Raw genomic sequence first — 13,231 nt, forward strand, 5'->3', positions numbered from 1 at the left:
CAACTGTGTTCATCCATTTGAATTTCATTATCGGTCTGTAATGGATTATGTTCTGTTCTGTATTAAGGTAAAAGTACAAGACATTACAATGCAGTAACCTCTTTATTTATTACCTTCAGTTGTAGGACTTACAGCTGTCTAATCTCTACTAAACAAAACTATATGCATATAAAAAACAACAAAAATATAAGTAAACAGCAGAGCACACTTTGATTTGATATTGTTTTTATGATTTATTGAGCTGAAAGTGTGCCATGTGGTGTAACGCTTACTACTAGATTGTGGACGTAGTAATGAACACATGCTTTTCTGGGATTATGATTGGATATTTTTTCAATACTGTATCATATGAAAATGCCTGAATTAGAGTGCACTGGAGAACATATGACAACACTTTTGTAGTTCCTATCCCCCCGCCACGTTTTCCTTTTTTTTTTTTTTTTGATAAATACGAGATGTTGTCTTTGATGGCTGCTCAACAAAGAGAGAGCTGTCTTCAGCTGTAACCTTTCTGCACCAGAATCTGGAACATGACACATGTCAGGCTGTGATAAATGGTGCAGAGTCTCAGTAATTTCACCAGGAATGCCCTTGAGATGCCCAAAACCCCAATCGCAAATGCTATTGTTGAATTAAACCATAAAAAGAAATCCTTCCCCCTTGACATGATAGGAACCATGCTGAAAATGGAGGAATGTTTTTATTCTCTCCAGGATTTACCTGAAGTTCTTTGGCTTATCTACAACATAGTGTTTGCGTGTCTTCCCCATGAGAGAGAACATAAGAAAGAGCATGGCACTACATGTTTCTTCAGGTGCGTGGCATTATTATGAATGCTCTTCTTGTTGAAACTATTAAAAAAAAACAATTGATTTTAATATTTTTGAAAGATTTATCGCTTAAAATGTTGCACTTTTAATATTATGTTATGTAAAATAGCTACCAGAGAGCTGAGACTTCCAAACCAAGATAATGTCAAATTAAAGAAAGATTCTTATCAATATTTTCAGATGTTAAAACATTACATTAACAGGAGTGTTGCTTATTGATTGAGCTTATTTTCAAGTCACATGCTATATTTCAAGCTCAACCTGCTTGACTTTCTCATAACATGAGGATTGCCTCATGATAGAAAACTACACATTCAGATAATCACCTGAATATGGTCACTGTTTCAAAGGTAGCATGTAATGGCAATCCAATTTTTGACACATTGTGTTTTATTTATAAACAAACCTAATACTCACATCAAATTCTGTAATACTTTGTGGTTATCACTGTCATATTGTTAGAACATGATGTGTAAAATGATCCCAAAAATTCCAGTGAGCAAAGCACATTTCAGTCTGAGGGTAGCAGAATGATCTGGGCCAACTAGCCACTTCATAGGCCTGAGACAATCTCATATTAAATATATTTGTCTAACCACATTTTAGAGACACCCTGACACCACTGGACAGTTGTTGGCATATTTTATTAACTTTTCTGTAGCTGCTATGCAAAACACTTTTTAGTTGTGATCACACTGACCAACCAGAGACCCTGAAATTCCTGTTTAAAGATATAATATTAAACATATCGCATTAAAATGTTCAACAATGACTATGTATTTGTTCTGTATTTTGTTGAATTGTGTACTAGATTTCCAATAATGAAGACAAGTTTCATTGTCAGTTTTATACACAGTATGGATGTGTTTCATTTGGTCGTCCGTTGCTTTAACTTCTCGGAGGGAGTCAGAGAGTGAGGATGAAAGTCTGCAAACATGACTGAACGTAACATGAATTAAACATCACGATAGAATTTCGTGACGTGTTACTGTAGTTGTCGTGATGTATAACAATAATACAATAACTGCCATGACCTCACGCTACAGCACAGTACATCACATCATCAAACTACTTCTTTTATTGTATTTGATTGAGATAAAAATGCTGAAAACAACCTAAGGGGCAGATATTGCATGTGATGTGATGGAAACTGCGCTCATGACCAGTGAAACCATTATCATTGCAAATCGTTCTTTGATGTTATTTCAGTGTTCAGAGTCAGTGTCATTGTTTAGGTCTACTTACATTATACTGTACATGGGACAGAAAAAACTACAAGGCACATGACATAGAGCAGAACTGCATCTGTGTCTATCTGTACAAATACGTGCTCAACCTTGTCTTTAAACAAGCACAATATTAAGCATTAATAATGCAAGTGAGGAACAGGCTGTGATACGTAGTTTCTGGGTCCAGTTCCCCACGGAGGCTTATCAGTAAAAATAACATAAAGGAGAGAAAGCAGACTTATTGTCACTGGTATTCTTGCTTGGACTCACTGACAATTGTTGTTTGCTGTGATTCGCTCAGCAATTAATCCAAAACTGTGACTAAACTACCCTCTGTGATATCCTTTTCCATCCTATGACAAATAGAACAGTGGGATCTTAGTTAGGAGGAAATTTGCTGAAGATGTATTAGAGTAGCAATGGGAAAACAGATGAGACCATCACGCCACACAGCAGGGGGCTGAGGAGTCTGGTCCCCCATTGCTGTGTCCTATCTATAATGCCACGAGTGTGCCACATGGATCTGCACAGTGCTACTGGGGGCCCCCAGGGGCCAAGGAGGTCCTCCCTATTCAGCTCTCGAGTTCTGGTGCACTTTGGTTCAATCACTCATTTAGAAAACCTTCACCATCACAATGACCCTGAAAATCTGCTGCTTATTAAGTAGTAAAGGGCAACCACTAATGTTTGCTAATTGTAAAATATAATGTTTTACTCTCACCGTTCTTTTATAAGATGTACAAATTATGATTTACTGGTGAGACAAACATTTTTACAGTAAAGTTAACTGCATGTTTAAAGTAAATAGTTGTGAACGGGATGTAATAAATCATACAGCCATATCTGCATAGCTTTGCCCTGTGTCTCGGCCCAGGGTCTGCCTCTTTTTTATTTTTTTTTTTATTATTTTTCAAGCTTCTATGTTGGTCATTGAGGTTCCCTTTTGAAAAATAGCCATAGTTTGACTATGTCTATTCAGCTGGCTGCCTTCAATTTTATACCTGCAAAGTTTCAATCTAGGCCCTCCCGGCGTCCTTTAACATTCGGTGCCTGCACCAGCACCCTCCCCCACCTTCTTCTCCCTTTTCCAGGATTACTGTTAGATACTGCACTTGTGCTGTTATTTTCAACCCTGGTGGACAGGGGCTTCGGTATGTGTTCTGGAAATACTTCAAAGAAAAGCAAAAAGGCAGCAATTTTCTGCTTGAATATCTCTCTGACTAAATCCATTGATCATCCTTGGGTTTCCTGAGAGAGAGGGAGTGAGATGGAGAGGCATGTTTTATTCTCTAATAACTCCTACCTTCACCCCTTCCTGCCTCTCTGTTGTTGTGTTGTTGTTGGTCGCACTTCTGCTCTATTCCTAGGAGAGCTGCTGAGATTGAAGTTATTTTATGCTTCGGCTCCCCGGGCCCCAATTTTAAAACTCTTGTGTGTCAGTTTTCACACACTCCTGTCATATGGCAAGGAAGCCTGCAGAGTTTTGCGTTTTACTTTATTCTATGAAGGCATCTTGTGGGGCATCTGCATTCAGTGACAAATAGGTCATGGAAACATGACAGGTTTATGTGTGCTTTAAAAATTCACAGAACTTTTATCTTGTTATTGCATTATTTGTAAATCAAAGGTTTTGATTGCTTCTGCTGAAAGAAAGTTTCGGCTAAGTCTGGTGTGAACTTTTTTTTTTTACACCCCACACCACATCGAGTCCTGCTCCAAGCCAGTACAGGTGAAAGTGATAACGTGTGGACTGACTGTGGGTGAAAATTGAAATAATTAATAATAAAAGTCACCACAGAAGGTCAGTTTTTATTTAAATAGTGTGTTTCTCATAGACTCAGGAGCAGTTTTGGTGGGGGAAACAGGACTACCCAACTGCATTTTAATGTAAACATAAGCTAATTATGCTTATGCTCGCTACGTTTCCAATGGTTTATTTGCTTAGCCTACTTAGGGGGTCTCCGACATTAACACCAACACTACTGTGTTCAGAACATAGAATAATCTGTCTGGGGTAACTTTCATTTTGAACATGTGTGATTGTGTGTTTTCATGGGATACCAACCATTCATGAACTCTAGATCTCGCCAGCCGCCTTCTCGTCTTCTCCGCACCAAATAGCACGCTTCCACAGACAGATATGGTGTGTACGAAGAGGAACTATTCATAGGTTAATCATTTGGCAGTCTCTGTGTGCGCATGCATGTGACGGAGGAGGGGAGATAGAACGTGCATGGCAAGGAAATGCACTGCACTTTTTACATAGCGTGGAAAAAATAAAAAAAGAAACTCAATATGTGGCAGTCAGTGTTGATATGGTGTTCCGCTACAAAGTAGTCAATGTATGGAAAGCACTGAACTTATAAAAGAAAATGAATGAAGGTATCCACACGATGTAGGCGTGTATAAAATTTGCAGTGCTTTGGAGTTTTACTTAAACTACAACATGGACTTACGGTCTGTGCAAATCAGTGCCAGTCAAATCTGTTCAACTGCTCCTGTTTCAGAAACAGTTTTTATTAATCTGAAGCAGTGCAGTGTGTTTGACTGCTTTACTAAAACATCTTCAGCGCTGCAGCTAATGCTACGTCCTCACTGCAGCATCCTCCTAACCTCCTCATGGTAACACTTGTTATAACCTGTAGTTATTAACTCGGGACACATTTAGCAACAGTTGTAAGCATATATTATGTTCCTGAATAGTCCCTTAGAGATTGTCAGCAGCAACGTCTTCATCAGTGTGTCACAAAAGACTGTCCAGCGTATTCTCTGTTGCTGGACGAAATAAAACAACAGGAAAAAACTGAAGAATGTCACAGAGCTGTTGCTAAGTTTATTAAGAAATATATACAGCCCTGCTCGGTAGCCAATAGCTAGCATAGCATAAATTGCTAACTGCTTTGTAGTATATGTTTGAAGTTAGTTTGGGCTGCCCTGACAAACAGAAATAACTAATTTAGTATTGCTTATGGTTGCTAATTTTTTTCAACTTTAGGGAGATGGCCAGTGGTGTGGAAGAAGTTAGTTACACAGGGAGACCCATTTGGCAAAAAGTAGTTTGTGGAGAGTGCCTGGCTCTGTAATAAGCTGTCCTCATCTGCTCAAAAGATGAAAGATCTTTAGTGACATAAATTAGCACTTATAGCAGCCATTCTGCACTGTAGCATGCTATTACTCTACAAATCTATATATAAATATAAATCTATAAATCGAATATTTAATTCAGGACTTTCACTTGTGTCAGCAAATACTGTTGAAACTGCTCATTATATTCTTTGATAAACTGTGTTTATCCTTTGCCTTTTCACCAACATATGGAGAGTAGTGTCAATAAAAATATCAATGGGTCTCGATATTGATAGATAAAATCTTAATTATACCCATTCCCACTCATAAAATATTCCTGCAGTAAAGGTAGGATTTATTGCAGGACTGTTCTGTCAGACTGCTGACTGAGTGTATAATTCAGCCTTACTGACCAGCTATATCAAGTAAATTTTGATTTGAAAATTAGTCATAGTATTAAATAAACCCAAACATGTTGTGGGCTTTCACAGACTCTGTGCTTTTCTGCCCTGTATATTGTAAGCAGTTTGTGTGTGTACATGTTATTTTGTCTCACCTGTGAGGTCTATTGGTCAAGGTGGTGGGCGATGTCTGGGTCACAAGTGAGCTCAGTCCAATTTGGCTGTACTGGCGCAGGCACCTTTCAGACACCTCTCTTCACCTGCCAACGTCCTCCATCTCTGGCAGACCCAATAAACCGCAGCTAATTGGAAGGTGATGACAGACAAGCCAGGCCCAATTTATTGCAGTTTGAAGACAACCCATCCACTTTCCCTCTATGGCCCGGGTGAGTCCTGATGTTGGAGCATTGCTTTTACCCACCCCTAAGCATGCACTTGGCGTCTGGTGTCTCCACTGTGTGACAGAGCATTGAAACAACCCATAAGGAAAAATGATTGAATTGAATACCATGCATTCTTTAAAAAAACTGCTGGTAGATTAGTGTCACTGATTGCCTCGCCCTCTTTCTCTGGTATCAGAGGTCTTTTCCCTCGTTCAAGCAGGTTAATGTGATTGTACAGCATAATCCAGCTCTGCCTGTCTTTTTCTTGTTAAGTTGCAAATTTCTATACACACCGTATAAATATATATTTAAATTTATATATAAAATATTATTTATGCCATAGTTGAAACTTCTTTTTCTACTGCTTGATTGCTGAAGCCCAAGCCTTGACACTTTTGATGTAGTCTGCCAAGAACATTAAGTATCCGAAAGTGATAAAGCTTCAATTTGCTAGACCATTAGACTAATTACTGCAATAATTAAGTAACTACTTGATTAGAACTAATGGGCACCTAATTATCCAGGAAGAAAGGATCAGGTGGTAATTAATAGAGTCAAGCTGATGTCTTCTGACTTACCAATGCCGATTACCAAACATACGGGACTAAAACTGGACAGGGAGGGAGGGGGGTGGGGGATGGGCAGAAATGCCATTTGGATGTTTACCTAGCCCCCTGTCGCTAAGGCAAACAGTTTGTTAGCATCACATCACATGACTGCATTGTTAATGATTGCTAATGTAACAAGAACATTACACATCAATATATCATACACGATGATTAGTCTGCATCCAGAGGTTGATCTCAGTAGTATTGATACTGATTACAGAGACAAGGAAGCATTATACTGTACTTGACATAGGTTATTTTGATGGATGAATGACGTTGGTTTATTTTTCCGTACAAGCTTTGATTTTTTATTTTTATTTTTTTTTTTCTGTTTATGTGTGTGTGTTGTTGGATAAAGCTATACACAGGGAGCTCTTACTCACACCAGGAAAATGAATGGCTAACTTGATTTTAATCACATTTCACATTGAAGGTCTCTCACAGACACAGAGAAAGATGAATAGAGATAAATCTAAAATTTATAGAATTCTACAATTTGCATAAAGTGTATTATCTAAACATATAAGTGAAACGTAAGGGTGTTGAAAAGGTCATTAAAATTTAAGTACACTGAATACAGAATATAGACATTAACCATCAATCCATCAGTCTGCTAGTTACTGTAATGTATAATTGTTATAAGACGAGTAGCAGTCAGGCCTAGTCTGCATATAATATGCATGACTATGAATGGAAGTAAAAGTGAAAGCCGACATCTTTTGATGTATAGTTCTTTTTTATATTAATGTTTGAATAATATGTGCCTGTAGGGTGGGCAATAAATTAAAACGGAGAATTGAGGTATAAATTTTTATGAGCCATCCTCATCTATTTCCATTATGTTTTTAAAACTATCACTGTTATTTGGATTAAACAGACAATCCTTTGCTGCATTCCTTCAAGCAGTCAGATTGAAGAGCATCCAGAAATCAGCCAGCTTCACAAAGAATGCAATTATGGAAGTACAGTGTCATCCTAATTGGCACAAGTTTGCTCAGTTCTTTATTTAGGACTGAAATAATAAGTTGATGAAATCAAGTTTTTTGATAATCTTTATTGTCATCTTTCAAGCAAAATTAGTGTAGAAAATCCCATTGTAAACCAAATATCTTTGGGTTATGGACTATTTTTTTCATCTCATTATCTCACATTTGATTTTTTTCATAACCTGAGGTGGTATTTTTTACTTTTTTATTTCATAGACTAAACAATAAATCAACTAATCAAAAAAAAAAAAAAAAAATGGATTACCTGATTGTTCATTGCGTGTCATCACTTTGATGCGATTATTTTTTTTGTCAGCTTATGATATAGAGGAGGTCTTGTTTAGCTTGTTGGCATCATGATCTGTGGTCGATGTCCCACAACGTGTCGAGGAAAGCTCTGTTAAAAATGCTGTCATCATGGCTGTGGGAATTGCCCAGGGAGCGTACAATTACAAATAAAAGTCAACAGCGAAGAAGGAGGTGTGGGGTCTCCAGTTGACGGTTCCTGTGAGAGCCCCAGTGAGGGTTTTTAACAAGATGAGCAGTGAGGCTGGAGTTACTGTACCTAAACTCTCTCCTGCATATTCCTGCGAGAAGATGCCTTTTTTTTTTTTTCTTCTCAAGGCAGGATAAAAATAACACACTTTGTGGGTGTTTCTGTCATGGTATGGCATTTGGAAGGCAGTGGCTCATATAACTGGGAACAGTGGTGTCAATTAATCAAGTGTTTATGGGCCGTGCTCTACAAGACATCAAAGTTTACTTCTCTCAGCAGAGATGGCTATTTGAAACATGGGCAGACTTGTATGTTCATTACTCAAGTGTCTAACATGCTGAAACTTTCTTTTTTTTTTATTTACACTCCAGCCATACCCAACAAGTTGACAGAGAAGTGAGGTACATTGTCTCTGAGTGTACGAGATCTTATCATCTCAGACTCCTTGTAATAAAACAACACTTTATAACTCAGTCAGTATCCACTCCTCTCCCTGCACTCTCACACCGCACTGAATTGATATGCAGTCTAATCATCTGCTAGGAGCTGATGTGATGTAAATGAAAGTAATTAGGGAAATGTCAAACATAATTAATAAAACAGGTTTAAGTTCTGAAAACACTTGTCAGCGGAATGAATGAAGATTTCGTCTCTTGTCTCCCTGATGCTACCCTTCCTTTTTGCCGCTGTTCAATTAGGTCACAGATTGCTCCTAAGTTACCGCTTCCCTCTCACTTTCCCTTTTACCCTCTGTCTCTTGTTCTCACAGCCTTTCCAATTCTATGCATGGAGACCTTTTGAGGAAGGAGGGGGAGCCACCATCCTGTGGAAGGGAAATAAATTTGCCTTTCCATCCACCGCCTGGATGAAATTAATTGCAGACTCCTCATGCTGTCTGGGTACAACTGGGGCATTAACATAAGCAATTTGCGTCCAACTTCTTCTGCTGGCTGTTTAATAGACCATCGGACCTGGCTGATAAGGCTTAAGGTCCCTGACGCATTAGCATTTTCATAATATCAAAATATTATAGCACCATGATTTGCTAAAGCCCATTCATTATTGATAAGAACAAAAGGTTTTATAAATTACAAAAGGGGAGCATGACCTATAATTACGGCAAGCAAATTAGGGTGTGCAGTAAAGTCAGTTACATTTTGAAGGAAAATAATGATGCTGGAGACCTTTCTCCTTCCCTCAGGATTGAAAAAATAATAGATTCCTTCACAGCCTCACAAGGGGTTGAGGAGCATGCTCGCAGGTTCATGAGGGACAATGTCTGCACAAGAAAGAGAGCAAGTGTCCCTGGCCCGTACACCATCGCTGCATTCATAAAATGGGCCATTGAGTGAGTTTGGTTTGGTTGATGAACCCACTCAAATTAAAAGAGATCTTAATCCAAATAAACATAAAATATAACAGCTACAAACAGCAATGAAAATTTTTCCTGGCAGTGATTTGAAGGGATACAATGATTAAACTTCTTTAGTCGTGGTTGGAGACCAATTATAACTCAATGAACCTGCTGGGTAAGTTAAATCATACAGTGGTGTTTAATCTGAACTTATTTACTATACTTAAATGGTACTTTTAAATGCTGCTGTACATGAACAATGTGAGCCTACAGTTGAGAAAACAGCACAATATTTGCACACAATAAGACAAAAGATGCAACTGTGCTGTCCAGTCCGTGTGATGATGTAAGATTCAGCTCAGCTAGTAGAAAATTAGAGGCGACATTGCATGAACCCCTGTTCAAAACTATAGACAAGTATAATCAATAGTCAATATTGAAAATTTCCTGAAATAGAAAAAAAGAAATCTATAATTTAGTTCTGAGTTTAAAAATGAAGACAAAGTAACAGTCAGTGTGAATTTATCTTACTATCCTGCTCTGATCAAACGAACGACGGATATAATTATTTTAAATAAAAATCAAGCATGTGCAAGTATTCTTAAGCAGCTGTTTGTGCTTACATGGATCAGCACAAAACACTAGCAGCCCTGTGTGGTTTGTCACCAAAGCACAATGGTGGCATTCTGTTACTATCCTATCTTTTCATTTGTGTCATATTTTCAGGTGGGGAGCCACAGATGCCAGTGGAGGCTTCAGGGTAGATGAGATAATTGCGCATGTCCTCTAGAGACGACCTCCGTCATTATCCACTGTTTGTTACTGCAGTATGTTTGTCTTAGATGACAGGAACAGGAAATTCACTGAAAGCATTTTGTTTGATAACAAAACACAGTTCATCTGTTCTATGTTTTTCTGCAAAGCTATACAGTTTAGTTTTAATCATTAGGTATTAATGACTTGTTTGGCAACTAATAAGTACAACATGCTGTTGTAAATGCATGTCTGATCACTTTTGTTTGAGCTAACTGAGATGTTTCTCTTTGCTCCCAGTCTTTGTTTCAGTCAGGTTTAAGAAGTTGGAAACCCTAAATTGACCTTTTCTTGTAATCCTGAGTATAACAGCAAAAGCGTATAGATATTCCGTCTACGTAAGAGTGTTTCTTTCATTTACTCGTACTAACATAATTGATTTCACAATTTAACCTGCTGTCTCATTATTATGGAACAGGTACTCATATCCTCTCCGTAATTCACATTTGATAAGAAAACCAATAAGTTGTTGCTCCATGTAAAGAGAGCCATCAGCTAACGCTGTGAACCTTGACTTCAACTATTTTTTTTTTTATCTCATCATGACTTGTGGGAAAGCATAGAGCGACTGTGTGTGAGTGTGTGATATACAGGGTGCCTTTCTTAGTTTAGACTGATGATTACCTCAGCACATCAGGCTCATAGTTGGTCTCTACTGTATCTAATATCTCATGCTTTAAAAAAATGTCTCTCCCTGGAAAAGGTTTGGTTGAAGACATCTGTTGTAGTGTACAAGTTCTGTATGCTATCTAGAGATAAAAGGTAAAAATATATTGAAAAAGTATACCTCAATAATATACCTATGATACCTCTCTTGATACCACAGCAAAAAGGGAAAAAAGATTGTAAGAATAAAAATAATTGCACATAGTGATGGTACAGAAAAAGTCACTGAACACATAACAACACTTATGCAATGATGGCAATATCCATGCAGATTTGGGTTGAAAACTGTGCTGTTTTGTTTTTTTTTTTAACCTTTTCCATTTTCTTTTCTATTTTATTACCAATACACTTGATGTGCTGAATGGGTTAGCAAACGTGTTTCAGTCCAGTATTGATTATCCTTTTAGCTCTGTTTTCAGTCTCCACCAAATCCTGAGGGAAATATCTGGCTTTTTAGCTCCTAAAATCTGCACTACATTCACCAGCTAATTGCTAAGTAACTGCTGTTTGGTGCTAGGAGGAAAGTGTACAGTGGGTTTATCGTAGCTTTTCCTTGTGCCGCTGGAACAGACGCCGGTGAGAGTGAATCAAAACATCGATGTTTCAGTCAAAACAAAACAAAGAGCTGAAATACGGTGAAATGCTTCAACTGCTTCAGAACTGAACTGCAGAAATGGCTGATAATTTGCTGTGTGTTCATCACTATGAATATTGATTGTAGCTGCTTTAAGTTTTTAAAACAAAAGTTGTAATATTGCTATCGTTTAACGTGCCATAAGTAAATAGATCCACATGGGCAGCCATAAGGGTTGCATGCTGATGAACCCTCCTACAAAAAATATAACTTACTGTACCCATAATATAGCTTAAATTGTGGTTGGCAATATGACGATGAATCATCAAGAGCATGGATTAACCCAGAAGCAAACCTCGTCTGAATTAATTACTAGGGAACATTATTATAATCTAAGTTGATAAGTAGTTGTTCTTTTTAGTAAATGTGTTATTGTCTCATTCATTACCCTGTTCAATGTCTTTGCTATCATAGCAGTGAATAAACACAAAGCCCTTACTAGGTTGGATGTGTACAGTATCTGTCTTCTTTACTTTAGACTTCTTATTTACCCATTTTGTTACCACGACAACAAATAAATACTATTGCCCAAACCTGCAGCTATCCCCTAGAATTCTACAGTGGAGTAGTCTGCTTTTCAATATGTATAGGTATTTAGAGTGACATAGTAATATAACCAGTGGGAATTATTCTCTGTTATCTCACTTATCCTTGTAAAGTGGACTCAAAGTTTGATTGCGTCCTATTGGTCTAATCACAGTCGCGCTGTGTCCCAGAGTGCTCCAGGCTTCTTATTATTCATTAACCTCTAGCTGTGATGTCGCTCTGCCCTCCTCATTCATTCATTTAGCATTTAAAGTCATAGATATAGCTTGCTGAAGAAACAATGTGCATGTAGGGAGAATATATTGTGAATTCTAGGCTTTGTTAAAGGTGACTTAGTCGCCAATCTCCATCCTTGTTTCCTTCTCAATTTCTCTCCATCTAATCTCCCTCTGTCTATAACAGTAAGAATTAATTAGCCTGCTTATTTTTCTCTAGTTGTCGAGAGGCTCCCCATCTGGATGGAAGACAGTCCTCTGTGTGCCTGATTAATGGTGTGGAGAGACAGTTGCCAGTTCTGAAGCCTTGCTGTCTGGCCCAGGTCAGAACTTCCAGAAGGTAACCTAATGTTAGTCCAAGAAAGAAAAAAGATGCCTCAGAGATTACTGTGCTCTTCTTTAATGAGCAGAACCTAAGTTTTAGTTCTAAAAATAAAATGCAGCCGGTACAAAGTCATTAATAAATAAATGGATAATGTATGTATCTAATTTTACACAAATAAGAACAATTCTTTCAGGCATTATACAGCCTTATTAAAACAATGGAAAAACAACAACAAACAACACTGATGCATTGTTTTACAATATTCAGATATCAGGTTTGCAAGGCAGGAGAAAAATACACCCACTGTGTAATAAACATGCAACATTTTGGAATTTGTCCAATCAATGTATATTACATTGATGTATGTGGTAAATGATTACTTTACTTATGGTATATACTTCAGTACTCTGAAAAGCACAGCTTGTGATTTTAGCCAGCTAGTTGCCTGAACCAGAGAAAGGAAGGGCAAATCATCTCTCATGCCACTAGAGCTTGACTCATTTGTCTTTAATGTGTCAAAGAGAAGATGACATTTAGAGTCTGGTGAAGTGAGGGCCTCTCACCTATCAGGTACTTCTGAAGTAATAAATGTTTACCTTTAAGAAAAAGATCTGGGGGTTCAGATCTTTATTATTTTTTCTAACTTTCACTTAATTTCTCAAACAGAATAGTTTTGTAG

At 37.7% G+C, this 13,231-nt stretch overlaps 1 long non-coding RNA gene across 3 annotated transcripts in view; it reads left to right on the forward strand.

The window, feature by feature from the left end:
• Positions 1 to 13,231, forward strand: part of LOC124062146 — a 142,827-nt gene that overhangs the window by 44,840 nt on the left and 84,756 nt on the right. For all 3 annotated transcript variants that reach the window (XR_006843868.1, XR_006843869.1, XR_006843870.1), the window contains exon 3: positions 12,448 to 12,567. This is a non-coding gene — a long non-coding RNA (uncharacterized LOC124062146). The remainder of the gene's footprint in view (positions 1 to 12,447; positions 12,568 to 13,231) is intronic.

Source organism: Scatophagus argus, chromosome 7 (assembly GCF_020382885.2).
Source record: "Scatophagus argus isolate fScaArg1 chromosome 7, fScaArg1.pri, whole genome shotgun sequence".
NCBI lineage: Eukaryota > Metazoa > Chordata > Actinopteri > Scatophagidae > Scatophagus > Scatophagus argus.